This window comes from Erpetoichthys calabaricus, chromosome 2 (assembly GCF_900747795.2).
Source record: "Erpetoichthys calabaricus chromosome 2, fErpCal1.3, whole genome shotgun sequence".
NCBI lineage: Eukaryota > Metazoa > Chordata > Cladistia > Polypteriformes > Polypteridae > Erpetoichthys > Erpetoichthys calabaricus.
Genome location: NC_041395.2, coordinates 343,933,425 through 343,946,946, shown reverse-complemented (window position 1 = coordinate 343,946,946; position 13,522 = coordinate 343,933,425). Strand labels below are relative to the sequence as shown.

General features: G+C 42.1%; 1 protein-coding gene across 1 annotated transcript in view; it reads left to right on the top strand.

Moving 5' to 3' along the window:
• Positions 1-3,387: 3,387 nt before the first annotated feature.
• LOC114647371 (location of vulva defective 1-like) overlaps positions 3,388-13,522 on the top strand; it is a 131,633-nt gene continuing 121,498 nt past the window's right edge. The window contains exon 1 of the mRNA XM_051923478.1: positions 3,388-3,650. The gene's annotated coding sequence lies outside the window, so the exon portion shown is untranslated. The remainder of the gene's footprint in view (positions 3,651-13,522) is intronic.

The following is a 13,522-nucleotide window of genomic DNA, read 5'->3' as shown; positions in this document are numbered from 1 at the left end:
CTGAAAAGAGTGGATATGTTTAAAAATCTAAGATCATTGGTAGGCAGAGATGGAGAATTTGATGCAGAAGTAAACCACAGAGTGCAGTGTGGATGGAACAATTAGAAGAAAGAATCAGGAGTGTTGTGTAATCGAAGAATTAAAGCGAAGGTTAAAGGTAAGGCTTTTGAGACCACCAATGATGTGTGGACTTGAGATGTGGGCAGTAAAGGGAGCACAGCAGGAGATGAAGCTGAATGTGGCAGAAATGAAAATAAGGGGATGGGTGTGCGGAGTTACAAAAAATCAGGAGTGGTCTCCCCTCGACTTTCTCTTATAGTCAGTTATGGGAAAGGATACTTGAGGAGTAAACCACAAGACAATGATTGTATTTTTATATTATGTACATTAACGAACCGTCAACAACAAATCAAATCAAATTAGTAATATATTGAAGAATTATTATAAAAGTAAAGTTGAATAAATTGGACTCTGCAGCTGCATGATTAAAAGGTAAACTACCACTTCTGGTTAGCGGAAATAGCCCAAAAGTATAGAAATCTACGATTTGTACCTAATACTTGTATGCAAAACCTATGTGAAAGCATACTCAAGTTATCATGTTTACACACACACACATATAGACTTAATTCCAAAAATGGTATTTTCGGACCCAGGGAATTCTAAAACGTCGAGATTCATCAAAATCTTGAAATGGAATTTTTGGAGGACTCCAATGCTTTCCCTATACAATACAATACCATTTACAGTATTTCTGTTTAGCTCAAAATCAAACAAGAAGTGCTGCGATGGTCTTTAACAGACCCTGCCTCTTGACAGCCCCCCAGCCTTGACTTTCTAAGAAGACGAGAAAAAACTCCCCCAAAAAAAACCCTTGTAGGGAAAAAAATGGAAGAAACCTCAGGAAAGGCAATTCAAAGAGAGACCCCTTTCTAAGTACGTTGGCCATGCAGTGGGCGTCAAAAAAAAAAAAGGGGGGTCAATACAACACAGAACAGAACACAAGTCATCCTCAATAAAATATAATAGTACAATAGAAATATCACAAGTACAGAGCAGAATTCAACAGTAGATGATATCACATAATAGGATTTGGATTTGTTCAGAGTCCTGGAGACCTCGGCCGCCAAGCTGCCTCCCCCTATTGGCCATTCCACAGCTGAGTCAGTGCTGGGCCAGCAAATCCGATGAAAGGACCCCTCTACCCAACGATTCCTGTGATCCTCCATCACAAATGACTTTACCTTAGGCAGTCAAAACAACTTGGCAGGTGGGCCGTGGCATCAAGTGCCACATTTGAGTGCAGAGAAGAGAAACAGAATAGGTGAGGGTTAGTAACAAATTCTAACTATCATATTACTGGCACAGTGGGTAGTGCTGCTGCCTCGTGGAGTTTGCATGTTCTCCACGTTTCTGCGTGGGTTTCCTCTGGGCCCTCCGGTTTCCATCCAAAGACATGCTGGTTAGGTGGATTGGTGATTCTAAATTGGCCCTAGTGTGTGCTTGGTGTGTGGGTGTGTTTGTGTGTGTCCTGCGGTGGGTTGGCACCCTGCCCGGGATTGGTTCCTGCCTTGTACCCTGTATTGGCTGGGATTGGCTCCAGCAGACCCCCGTGACCCTGTGTTCGGATTCAGCGGGTTGGACACTGGATGGATATTACTTATGGGGCGGCACGGTGGCACAGTGGGTAGCGCTGCTGCCTCGCAGTTGGGAGACCTGAGGACCTTGGTTTGCTTCCCAGGTCCTCCCTGCGTGGAGTTTGCATGTTCTCTCCGTGTCTGCGTGGGTTTCCTCCCACAGTCCAAAGACATGCTGGTTAGGTGGATTGGCGATTCTAAATTGGCCCTAGTGTGTGCTTGGTGTGTTTGTGTGTGTCCTGCGGTGGGTTGGCACCCTGCCCGGGATTGGTTCCTGCCTTGTGCCCTGTGTTGGCTGGGATTGGCTCCAGCAGACCCCCGTGACCCTGTGTTCAGATTCAGCGGGTTGGAAAATGGATGGATATTACTTATGTTTTAGTTCAGTATGCAGTTAATCAGCAGCTCTAGTCAGGGTGTGCTAAACTGAAGTAGTGAGTCTTCAGCTGGGATTTGAAAGCTGAGACCGAAGGGGCATCTCTTATAGTAGCAGGCAGACCACTCCACAGTTTAGGGGCCCCCTTGTAACTAAAAGCTCGACCTCCCACTGTTATTTTATTAATCCTTGGAATCATAAGAAGACTGGCATCTTTAGATATTAACGTATGTTCTGATTTCTATGTCATTATAAGTTCAGGTAAGTAAGACCTCGGCCATTTAATGCTTTATATGTTGAAAGGAGAATTTTGAAATCTGCCCTAAACTTAACTGGGAGCCAGTGTAAGGATTTAAGAACTGGAGTTACGTGTTCGTATTTTCTTATTCTTGTAATAAATCTTGTAGCAGCATTTTGGATTAACTGGAGGCTGTCTAAAGAACAGTTTGAACATCCAGTGAACACCACATTGCAGTAGTCCATCCTACAAGAAATAAATGCAGGAATTAATTTCTCAGAATCCCGCTTATTTAGAAAGCGCCTTAATTTCCCAACATTTTTAAGGTGGAAGAAACCTGATTTGGACAACTTTATAATGTAAGCTTTAAAAAAAGTGGGTGAGAAATCTAAGAAAGGACAGGAAAGGAGGTTGAAGTGGTATGGATAAATGATGTAGACAGACAATGAAGATTTGCCAAAAGAGTGATGGGAATGGAAGTAAAGGAGACGTGAACCCAAGGGAGGCCAAAGTGGAGGTAGATAAATAAAATAAAAGAAGATCTAAAGGAAAAGAGTCTGACTGAGGAGAGGGTGCGGGACCGAGAAGTATGAAGAAGGCTGATCAAGTACATCGACCCCATATAGAAGGTGAAGAGGAGGAAGAAGAAAGAGAAGTTAATGTTTCATTTGCGCGTTTCATCAAATGCCGATGTTCTACTGTAGATATCAGAAGTCCGGGAAGCACCCTGACCAGGTAGTTTAACATAATTAAACACAAATTTGTTTGTTTTCTTTTTCAAATTCTAGGAAAACAGTGCAAAACAAGAAAACGGACGTTTAAAAGCCGGAATATCCGGGAGTAGACTTTCAACCTGTCAAGTATTCAGTGAACAATCTCTTTAAAGCAATTTACAAAGAGCCCGCAGAATCTCCACTTAGTTCATGGTGTTTCTATTACATATAAGGAAATACCTTAAAAGACAACCAAAAAAGTATTAAACATTAAACGTCGGACCTTCCTTAACGTCAGCGAGCACTTCAATCTGTTCTGGCGAAACCTTGCTGTCGTGTGCGCGCGCAGCAATCAGAGCTCCCCAGTCACGCGTCTTTCCCGCGGTCCCGCCCAGGCGACGTCAGTTCCGCTCTCCGTAAAACTTCGCCCTTTGGTTCCTGTTCCAAAATGACAAGCCTGGCGAGTAGGCATGTGCGTACAGCAGACGCTCACACATAGGCGAGAGAAACTTTCCAGCGGAGCCCTCGGGGCGGCTAGTCAGACGTGGCGAAACACCCAGTTCACTCTCATTTGTTTTTTGCCCTCTGCTGGTCTTTCGTATTCGTTTGCCTTTCGTCTTCATACAGAAGATTTGACATCCAATGCGGTGCTGTGAACCAGACGCTAAAGCGGTGGTGCCGGAGCTGTGGTGAGTAGCGAAGGATGGGGCGGGCAGGTGAGCCCAGTGGGGCAGGCAGAGTACCGAGCGGTCGCGGCGCTCTTCTTGAGCTGCTCGGCTTCGAGTCTTCCCCGTCATTCCAGTTGCTTTGCTTTTTGGCTGCTCTTAGTCTGTTGTTTTCCATTAAGAAGTTTACGAGCTGTTGAGATTTTGAAAAAAGACTCGACGGTTGTGTGGGACGGCGTGAAATGGTCACAAAAACGTCCGGGTGTGAATCGCGAGGCAACGCGTACATCCAGGAGGGCGTGATAAGATGTGTTGGTCACATCAGTCATAAAATCTGTTTTTAGTAACCATTTCATTATTTTAAAAAGTTTAAGCAACATTTTGCTTATGACACCTTTCATTTTTAAATCACGCTTCAATTGTAAGATACAGAAAAAGGTATCTTGCTTGACATCCAGCCCTCTGTACTCTAGAATGGCTTTACTGGTTTCTGGCCACACCGACAGACAGAGAGTGGTACAACTCACAGGTTTGGCAGAGGTGTGTGTGGGAGGGAAGTGATGTGTCTGCTAACTTTGCCAGATGTGGGCACAGTATGAGTGCCGAACGGCAGCCCCAAGCAGAAGTGGGCTTCATCTTTCTGCCCTAACAAAGGTAAAAAGTGGCTTATCTCGGGCACACGTGTGATTAGCTGGTATTGTTTAAGTGGGGGGAACCTTCAAGCTCTGACAGGTGAGATTGGGTTTGTTTCTTGGAGCTCAGAAAATGCCAGAAATTAGTTGCATCTCAAAGAGATTTAGTTAAGGTAGAAATGGCTGATGTCAGCAGAGATGGGAGTGAGTTGGGTCTGCTGTCATTGGCAAAGGTGGGTAGACTTGACATACTGGTAAACAGAGGTGGAAGAAGGCTGAATCAGCAAAACAGTGGCCTGGATGTGGGTGGCATACATCTAGGTCACTCAGCAGTGGTAGCAATGGGTTATGACTTACAGGAATGACACATACACACGTGTTACGTGTACTTAGGCCCTAGCTCTGTTATGCATCGCTGGTTTCCAAACTTTGACCTGGGGACCCAGTTTGGCTGCAGGTTTTTGTTCCACCCACAATCACAATCGATGATAATAATTGAGAATGTTAATACTTGATCTCCTTTAATTAGCTGGTCTTCATCTCTCTTTTCTTATTTTGCATTTAGAAAAGCTCAGAAGTATGATTTGTACGTTTTTTTAAGACCATTGGAAATATTTCTATTTTTACTGTAGCTTTAAGTGCTTATTTCACTTTTGTTGTATTTCCTATTAATTTGTCCTTTTTCCGTGTTGTTTGTATATCCAAATATTTACAATTAAAAACAAGTAGAGCAAACAAATATGGAATGATGAAAGGCTGCAACTAGACACTTAAGCGTCAGACCCACTAGTTACTTAATAATGAGTTAAATAATCAGAACACCTGGCAAAGCAGAATGAAAATGTTTAAAAAAAAAAAAAAAAATCCCATATAATTGCTTAGTGTGTTTTAATTAAAATGCACTAAACTTAATTGTGCAATTTCTACATTGACCCCAAAACACAGAAACCAGGAAATAGCGGCCCACTACATTAGGCTGGAGGTCCAATACAAAATGGAAGGTGAGTGGAACAAAAACCTGCAGCCACAGGGGGTCTTGACAGCGGAGTTCGGGAACAACTGTTGTATATTACTGTACAATGCTTACTTCTGTTGGGGTGGGTTGTGTTTTGGAGCTCCAGTATGATGTGGAGCTTGAATTGCTTTAAAGAGTACGTTTCCATTTACAATTTATTGCTCAAGTTATCATTTAGAGTGTGACTCAGTGTTATTTTTATTGGTGTAATTATTAATAATCTGGACAAGCCTGCTTAATCCAATTTGGAATCGTACTGGAAACCGAGGGTGGCACGGTGGCGCAGTGGGTAGTGCTGCTGCCTCACAGGAGACCCGGGTTCGCTTCCTGGGTCCTCCCTGCGTGGAGTTTGCACGTTCTCCCCGTGTCTCCGTGGGTTTACTACGGGTACTCTGGTTTCCTCCCACAGTCCAAAGACATGCAGGTTAGGTGCATTGGCGATCCCAAATTGTCCCTAGTGTGTGTGCCCTGCGGTGGTCTGGCGCCCTGTGTTGGCTGGGATTGGCTCCAGTTAGGATATAGTTAGGATATAGCGGGTTGGATAATGGATGGATGGACTGGAAACCAAGCCTATTTCAGCAGCAATCCGCTATATATATATAATATATATATACACACACACAGACATACTAGGGGGCTTCACACTCCCCAAATTCCCTGCAATCACTACGTGCTGTTGTGAAGAGGGGGGCTGAACAGGCCCAAAGGAGACTCGGTCGCTCCTCCAAAACCCCCTCTTTAACGGTGATACCTCCTCTTTGCTCGATCATCTGCTGGATTGCTGTTGCTTCCGTGCCATGTGATCTCCATTTCATGTGGCGCTGCGAATGTTTTAAAGTCACTACCTTGTCTCTCTTCTCCCCCCAGACATCCTCAAACACTATTCAATCTCTTTTCGCCGTTATTTCACTGAGTAATATTTTCCGTTTGTTTGCACTAATGTGATCTTTACTCTTTTTGAGACTTTTGAATTTTCCTACTTCCATTATCTCTAACCTTCTCTGCATGTGTATCATGGGACTTGCTTCTAAAGGTTGTAAGTATGATGTGACTTGCCTGTCTCGCGGGACATGAAAGTGTCTCTCTTCAAAAGATCATGTCTCGTCCCAAGTTTTTTATTTTATTATTTTTTTAAATAATATATATATAAACACACTAGTTGAAATACCCCACGTTGCCCGGGAGGAAATAAATATATATATATTTTTTTTTTAATTGTTTGAAACAAATATAATTAAAAAAAAAAAAAACACGCATCTTTACAGATTAATTTTAGGTTTTGTGGTGTACATGCAGAATTTTTGATGATGAAAAAAAAGTCAATCAAATTAATATTATTAGGTTGATTTAATTCTGTTTCCACTACAACATTGTTACAATAAAAATAATGCAAAATGAAAATATAGCTAACAAAAACAAATATTAAACGACAAACAAATACTACTATTTACTTATTTATTTACTACAAATACTACTACTTGTGAATTTCCCATTGGGATTAATAAAGTATCTATCTATCTATCTATCTATCTATCTATCTATCTATCTATCTATCTATCTATCTATCTATCTATTATATAGTGCCTTTCCTATCTATCTATCTACTACGAATTTTTCCTGACAAAACTGTCGGTTGCTTTTACGGCGCATACCAGAAACGTTCCGAGTGTCATCAGGATGCTAACATACATACAAGACTGCGACATTGTTCCAGTCTGCTTTATATATAAGATTGTGGCTATTTGTTGGAGAGGTGTTCATTGGAAAAAAAACTCTTTATTGTAATTATATCTTCTATTGTGGACTGTATTGTTGTCTGGGGCTCTCTGGCACCCCTTGTGGTTACTGAGCGTCAACTATATGTTAATATACATACAGGACTGCAAGATTGTTACAGTCTGTATTATCTATCTATCTATCTATCACTTTTCTACATAGTCGCATGACACTCTCAAACACGACCAATTACTCCTCCTGCCTTTACTGTTTCCAACGAAAATATAAAATTGCGGAAACTTTTTGAACTTCCTTCATATATATAATGCAAATTTGACTGACTTGCTCATTCATCAACAACCCCAACTGTTTCCCATTTAGTTAAAAAGATGAAATTTGGCAGGATTTTACATGTTGGCCAATAGGCATCTGATAAGAGAGGACATTTTCACGTATCAACCACTACACCAGAAAAACAAAATACCCCAAAATTTCAAAAATGTTTTGACTGATTTGATTGAAATCTATTGACGTTACAGAAAAAGGAAAATTAGTTGACTTTTTTTTATTTGATATTTGTGCTATTCTTAGGCATGACATCTTTTTATTTTTTGCTGAGCACTGAGAAGTAATTGTGCAGAGAAATGTGGCTGCTTCTTTATGTAAGTGAAGGGCGCAGTGGAAGGATGAAAGTTCCCCTCCTTTGGTCTTATATAAAGTACATAAATTTCGATCAGTGGGGTGGTTGACAAGTCCCTTGGTAGTAATACACATGAAATAATATTGCATCCACTTGGGGGTTCAGATTGCGATGTTCACAAAGTAGAAAGAGTGAGGAAATACTGGCCCACTTCAAGCCCTGGGTACAAGCCAGGAACAACAGCATGTCTTGGTCAGATTAAATGGTTGCGCAGCTCAATAAAATGGTCCCCTACCAATAGAACGTAGAGGAGATGGACATTATACATAGTTTGTGAGAAGTTTATTTTTTTTTTCCTCAACCTGTTTTTTCTGTAAAGTGTTTAAAACATTTAATTCATTGCATGGGCCTCACGAATGTGCAGGCTATACGTGTCAATATTCTGTACAATGAGTTTAAAGTGAACCAGGAATTGGTGTATATTACTTTTGATCTAAACCCTCCAAAAATTTGTAATAATATAAGATTACAGATCAAAGCATGACATTCAAATCTGATTAAAGCTCAAATTCCTATTATTCCCACTATTGTTTCAATTCAAAAGTCTACCATTTCCTATAAAGTTGTTTTCCTGTGACCATCAATGAAAGCCACGTTCAGTCACTAGCAAAGACGAATTGATCTACGGCATGAACGTTTTACTCCGTGCTAGTTGTATCAAGTATTTTCCAGAATATGGCACTTCAGTAAACTATTAGCCCTAGTCTTTGTGTATACAGTATATATAGAAATGCACAAACAGTGGATTCAGAAACTATTCAGACCCCTTCACTTTAATATTAAAAGATAAATTTGCTATTTTTGCCCATCGGTCTGTACTCAGTAACCCATAATGATAAAGTGGAAACATGTTTACAGAAAGGTTTGCAAATTTGTTAAAAATCAAAAATTAAAATTTTTCATTCATTAAAGTACTTGGACCCTGTGCTCAGGTGCATCTTATTGGCTTTAATTCTCCTTGATGTTTCTAGAACTTGATTGGAGTCAGCTTGTGACAAATTGAATTGATTGGCTATCGTTTGTAAATAGGCACATATGTACCAGTTGTAAAAAGATTGGACAGACACAGACAGGAAGAGGTTTAGGGGCAGCCGCCCGTGTACTTGAATTAGGCTGCCACAATTGAAAGGTTGGTTCCATAGAACAGGTCTCAACAGACTGCAGTCCAACAATACATCAATCATAACAGGCAAAGATGGCGGTTTTAAAGCCGGCAGAGAAGGTGATGTCATCGGGACCAGAACCGGAAGTGACGTCCTCGAGTCCAGGTGAAATTTCCCATGGTTGGTCTGCTGATGAGAAAGAGGGAGGATTAGTGCACCCTGCCACCCCCTGGTCTGGCATGGAATTATTCCTTTGTGAGCCCTTCAGCTGCCTCCCATGTGCATGTGTGTGACACAGCGTATATAGGATGTCCTACAATTCACACTGCATATCGGGACAAAAAAAAAAAAACAAACCATGCAGTTCAAGGAAAACTCTGCAAACGTCTGTGATGGAATTGTGGTGAGGCATAGATCAGGGCAAGGGGAGGAAAGGACTTCTCAAGCGTTGAGTGTTCCCAGGAGCACAGTGGCATCAAGAATTGTGAAAGAGCAGAAGTTTGGAAGCACTAAGACTCTTCCTAAAGTTGGGTATACAGGCAAGAAGGGCCTTGGTCAGGGAGGTGACTCAATGGTCGGTCTAATAGAGGTTCAGAATTTCTCTGCAGAGATGGTCGTCCTTCTGACATGTCCTCCCATCTTAGTACTCCATCATTTAGGGGTTTATGGTAGAGTGACTAGATAGAAGCCAGTCTCGAGTTAGACTGTTTAAGAGATTTTTGAGCTCCTGTGGGGAAAAAAGTTTCTCCAGTCCGATGAGATAAAAACGGAATGCTTCAGGCAGAACTCCAAGCACTGTGTCTGGTGAACATCTGCCACTGCTCCATGGTAGTGGCAGCAACATGGGTGTTTCGGACCTCACAGGCGGAAGATCAGCTATTCTGTTTGATATAGATCGTGTTTTGCGCACTACGATAGAATGTTGGATGGGGGGGGGGGTTGTGAAGGGTAGAGATTGTGACTGAAGTTGCCGGACCTGTTGACCACTGGATCCGTCAGGTGGTACACTACTGGCTGTTCGAGAAAGATGGAAGCACACCTGTTGGAAGGTTGGAACATGGTCACTAATTTTTAATTCAGATGTTCAGATTGATGTGGTCCGACGATCAGATCAGCAACTGCAGTTGTGAAGTCATATATTTTCCACCCCACAACTAAAAGTTGCATAATGTGACATTGCCTTCAATCTACTGTAGGTTGGTTTGTCAAGTTTGTAGATCTGCTGTAAAGTTCAAACTTATCCTTGCCATCTACATTTTTATAACTGCTTTTGTTATTATGAAAATAGAGTTTGGAGTAACAAGTCAATTTTTTATTCTGTGTGGTGTATTGTAGTGATGTGTCATTCGCGAACGAGCCGGCTCTAAGAGCCGATGCTTTGAAGCGAACGAGAGGAGCCGATGCCCGTCGAGCAGAGCCGAAGCTTCAGCGGCTCCTGCTCAGCTTTGATGAAAATCCATTCGGCAGGGGCGGGACTTTACTTATATGGACACACAGAACATTGGCTCATAATGCCGGCTCGTTCACAAACAACACAACGGACTAGGATCGTACCATTATGTGAAAGAAGGAAGGGGGGCAGACGCTCCGAAGACAGCGAGTGTTGGTACAGGCCAGGTACACCGAGCGACACTGTCGCTCTGTGTACCTGTCGCTGCAACAGACGAGGAGCCAGATTTAAATGCGAGCGCATCGTGAAGAAAAAAAGAAGAGTGAAGAAATGAGTGAAAGCCGATAAAGAAGCAGCATCTGGCTGCATTTCAGTGATACTAGAGACTGCAAAGCTAAGTGCAGAATTTGTAATATGAAAATATCCGTTAGGGCAGGGTCAACAACAAACCTGCACAGACATATAAGAACCACCCACCCATCCGTGCAACTGGAGGAGAGCGTGCCCTCTCTCCTGCCATCCACTGACCCTGGAAAAGAGCCAAGTACTTCTGCTGCAGCATCCACTGTCTTACCGAAAACTGCAGGTATAACACGGTCTTCAGTTCAAACCAAAATAAGCACATTTATTCCAAAACAAATGACGCCAAACAAACAAATAAGTGTCGATGAGGAGCTGGCCAAAATGATAGCTAGCGACTTTCAACCATTTTCCATTGTGGAGGTCAGAAGATTTACAACTTTTGTACAGGCCCCATGTATGTTCTCCCTAGCAGAAAAACTTTGTCCCAAACAATTATTCCATAACTATATATCTGAGGATGGAGTACAACACTGTGCTTTCAGAAACCACTGCTCTGGAAAAAAGATAGCATTTAATGACAACAGAGCTGTGGATGAGGCATTTCAAAGAATAAGTGCAGCAGCAGCAAGATGCAACCCCAGCAGCCTGTCTGCTCCTCCATCAGAGGTCCAAGAGGAAGAAATTGGAGCAGAGGCATGTTCACAGGAGCCACAAGCTTCTGCTGTGTGGAGGCTCTTTGACGAAAGAGCAACAGGAGACACTGCAAGGAGAAATCCCACAGCTGATGCTATGCTGGAGCTGAGGTCCTATCTTGAGGAGCCCCTTATCCAAAGAGCTGAAGACCCACTGAGCTGGTGGGAGGCCAAGGCTGCAGTCTACCCACGCCTAGTTAAGGTAATGGTAGGAAGACTTTGCATTGTCGCTATATCTGTCCCCTCAGAAAGAGTCTTGTCAAAAACAGGACAAATAATCATGGAGAGGAGAAATTGCATCAGCCCATCTAAGCTGAGGCATCTGGCATTTCTGAATGCCAACCTGGCCTAAAAACTTTTATTCAAAGAGTCATAGTGTTGTTGTTGTTGAGTTTGGCCTTTATTTAATTTGTTTGCTGTGGAAAAAATGCATAAAAATACGTAATGTCTGAAAACCATGAATAAGAAATTGCTTATACACAAACCATTCATAATTGCTTAATTAGGCTAAAATATAAGCATCCAAGTGATACTAAACGAAGAGCCAATTGGGAGCTGTAAGAGCCGGCTCTTTAAAGGGAGCCGATCCAAAAGAGCCGAAGCTTTGAAAAGAGCCGGAGTTCCCATCACTAGTGTATTGGGGGAGTCTGAAAACCCTGGGGAAAAAAACACTCGGACACAAGTCCTGGGTTCAAGTGATCTATTTTTGTATTAATCAAAATACCTTCTCACGGTCTTTTTCCATCCATCCATCCATCCATTATCCAACCTGCTATATCCTAACTACAGAGTCAACAGTCTTTTTTCCTTTACTGTATATTCCAAAAAGCATAATTATAGTAAATTTTTTGTCTTCCTTCATTGTTCCTCTGCGGTGAACTTTTCCCTACAACTCCACTCCTAACTCAGACCCGCCTGGATGAGGTGGAGCAGATTCGTTTATGCCACACCTAGGAGTTCTTCCAGTTGCAGAATATTACATTGAGGACGCACTTCAAGGTTGGGCAGAACCTTCTTTAATCGGAGAAGTCCTCTCCCAAAATCTCCTGCTCTTGACACTCAAACGGATTAGGGTTGCCCATTGGGACTGCCGTCCCAGCAGGTGTGTACACAAAAGCACCAATACAGGGATGCTGCCACCTTGGTATACTGTGGTGGGGTGGTTGGTCCTTCTGCTATGTTATCCCAGCTGGGAAAAGGAACACCCACCATCCCCACTGGGATGCTCATCTGCCAAAGTTGTCCATCCCTTACGAGAGCCTCCCAGCAGGGTAACTGATTGTGCCAGCCCATCTTTGCCTAACATCACAACTGAAATACATATGCATGGGTACTACTTGTATTTAAAAACAGACCTGCTTCCTGGTTCTATTCATTAGAAGACAACCCCAAAAGTCTTAAAGTTTAAAAATTTTTAAAAAAAAAAAATGCAGTTTTCAAGCTTAAAAAAACGTGTATAGGATAAGGGGTAAAGGCCGTGAACTTCGGGAGATAAAAATCACTGAAAAGATTTGTAACAATGAACAGTTCCTTGAAAACAAAGAAAGCGGTTGTCTATAATAGAGGCAGAAAGGTTTCATTCTTACCCTGGAAAGGCCCCAAGTAGATTATGGTGATTTTCTTAGTCACAGGTGGACTCATGTCAACCCATAATTACTTGTTTTAAATGTTTATGAACCCGAACTGAACATTTCTAATTAATCACCACTGGGGACTCAAGACCCTTTATTAAACTGGAGTCATGTTAAAGACGGGTAGTTCCTCAGTCCGTTTTGCTGTTGTAGTATTCATCATGATGATTAAGGACGTGACATAAATGAAGGAAATGCCAGCATTTTTAATTAAATGAGACTGCTTGATTGTACTCTAGAGAATGGTGCCACTCTGTTTTGGGACAGGCTGCCTCCTCCTACTCGTCAGGCAAGCTGGCAGCCATGCACAGAGGAGCGCATTTGTGAAATTTCCTTCTGCGTCATGCGTCTTGACACAGATGTCTCTATGTTGGATATTTACTGAAGCATTTATCGTGTAGCAAATAGAACTCTTTAATTTTATTTTTTATTTTTTTTACTTCCATGTAAATTGAATTTTGTTGATGGGGTCACAAATTCGGTATTATGTCGCGTTGAGTCTGATTCTGTGTGGTTCAAACCACCAAATAAAGTTGGTTTTAGCCTGGTGTCTGTCTGTGCGCCAATGTATTAAAATTCCAATTTAAAAAAAAAAATCTGCCAAGTTATTTTGAGCCATGTAGAGAGCTCCAGGATGACTATATCCCAGCAAAGGCAGAACATCTTAGAACAAACTGTTTCTGAGGTGTTTGCCTTGAATGTAGTGACCTAGGT